The sequence below is a fragment of the Myotis brandtii genome, unplaced genomic scaffold, assembly GCF_000412655.1.
Source record: "Myotis brandtii unplaced genomic scaffold, ASM41265v1 scaffold722, whole genome shotgun sequence".
Taxonomy (NCBI): Eukaryota; Metazoa; Chordata; class Mammalia; order Chiroptera; family Vespertilionidae; genus Myotis; species Myotis brandtii.
The window spans coordinates 155,359-157,693 of NW_005370851.1; positions in this window are offsets into that span (position 1 = coordinate 155,359).

The window sequence follows — 2,335 nt, forward strand, 5'->3', positions numbered from 1 at the left end:
GCTGACAGAACCGCAGGCTTTCTTGAGCTCTGAATGGGCTAATGAAATCCCTTTCCCCTGGCGCAGGAAGACCCTGAAGACCCTGGCGTGTTGGCCTGAAGGGTGTGAACGTTGTGCCCTGGCGCCATCTGGTGGAATGCCTGAGCAGGAGCATGACCATCATCTACAAACCAGGTTTCTGAAAACATCCTCCCTCCTCCCCAGGTGAGTGCTCACCTCCACCAGCCCAGGCTTAGGATGACCTTATATTCCAGTGACAGCGGAACTCAAGTGGAGAACTGGAGGAGAATATATGCGACTCCATTGGAATTAATGCGCTTTGGTCTTGCCCTTTGGCTGAGCTCTATGCTGAGAGCCGCTTCTCATTTCATCCTCCCCCCAAAACAAGAGCTGTCTCTCCCTTTCCACAGATGGCCAACCTGCGAGTATAGAAGCAACTCGCCATGGCTGCATGGTTGGCAGGTGGCAGGTCTGGGCTGGGAGGCTGAGGGCTAGGGGGCTGCAGGGAGAGGCCCTGTCACCGAGATCGGTAGGGCTTGTCCTGAAGCAGATGCCCTGGTACTTGAGCTTCCAGGGTCGGGCACAGCATGAGAAGACTTGCTCTTGGCTGTTTTCTGGTCCAGGCCTCCTGTCATCGTGTGAGGCAGCCCCAGCGGGAGGGGCTCGCTCACTTCCTGGTTGGGCCCCTCTAGGTTGGGTGGCTGTGTCCAGCGCAGCCTGCCCCGTGCAGTGCCCACCAGCACCTTCACATTTGCCCATCTTCACTTGGCCTGTTTGCTTTGATAAATGTGAGACTGACCTGGTGTCATTCAGAACATGGTGTCCTTTGTCTTTCTCATAGGAGACAAGGAGTGGGGACAGCGGACAGATTTCCCGCTAGTTACTAGTTGTGTGCTTTTAGGCATGCTGCTTACTGTGCCTCAGTTTCCTCATCTGTGAAATGGGGAGAAGGTGCCGTTTAGGGGAGTTGTGAGGTCCATGTGGCAGACGTGTATACAGTGCCTGGTGCACAGCAGCGTGCCCTGGATGATGGTTTGTGTCAGGTCACTTCTTGCATGCTGCTTGGTAAAAATTGGCTGTCCTAAGCCAAGAATATTCAAAATGTAACTTGCTTTTGAAATATCGGGGGGGTGGGGGGAACACACAGGAAAAAAATGTCCAGTGTGACCACTTTCCAGTGTGCGCAGTGAAGAAATTTATCACCGAGGCACTGGCCTGTGCTGGTGCCCTCAGCAGCCTCGGGGAGGGTGATTCTTCTGCAACATTGAGTTCAGCTAATTCTGAGAAACTGCCTTCTTCTGATGAAGTGACTAAGGTCCAGACGCCAGCAGCAAAGGAAGGGCCAGAGGGCTCCTTTCCCTGTGACGATGGTTCTCAGCCCCAGCTACACGGCCGATGGGCCTGGACGGGCAGCTCTGAAACCTGCGGACAGGAGCCAGCCCAGAGCTGGGGCGGCCTCGCCGGCAGGGGCTGCTCTCGCGTGGGGAGCGGGTCTGCGGTGCCTGACCTCTCACACACGATACTGAGTTTCTGAGGCAGGGATTGCCCTGGGCTCTGTTTTGTATCCAGCCCCTGACAAAGGCCTGGCCCCACAGTCAGACCTCAGGGGTTGTTGAGTGGATTGCACAGGGAGGCACAGGGACTAGCCCAGCTGAAAGGAGAAGGGAGACCCCAGGCCAGAGCTCACCCTGCCTGCCTTGTCAGGGTTGATCCTGTGACTTCCAGTGGGGGGTGGGGGGGAGAGGTCACCTGTGTACTCAGGCTTCATTCTCAAGTGTAACTGCAGACAGTGCTGTTCCCCCTGCCACTCCCCCGCATCTGTGGGGCAGGAAGGGGAGGGAGGACATAAGGAAAGGAGGGAAGAGGGAAGGAATGAAAAGAACCTGGGTTAACAGTGTGAATGCAGCCCCCGCCAGGGCTCCTAGGGCCCGGGGTGGCACCTGCAGCTTCATTCCTGACTTAAATGAAGACCCTCCCATGGAGACCACCCGGTGAGAATTCTCGTCCCCTGGCCCCCAGCTGCTCCTGCTCCAGGTGCTGGAAGGTCCCCTCTAAGGCTGTGGTCTCCATGTGTCCCTCTCCTCTCCTTGGGTGGGGCCATTAGGTCAGGCCCAGGCCCAGCCCGGGGTGAGGGGGAGCAGTGACACATTGTGAGCGCAGCATCCATTCCTCTGCTCCATTCCCGGGGGCATTAGGCTCTCGCCCTTCGCTCCCAAGGCCGTGGGGACGCAGGCTGTCCTCCTTGAGCTCTGACTCCCAGTCCCCTAGTTACGGGGCGTGGAGACTCCCACGCCCTCAGGAGCCCAGGAGGTGGCGGAGAGAACCAGGGGAAGCA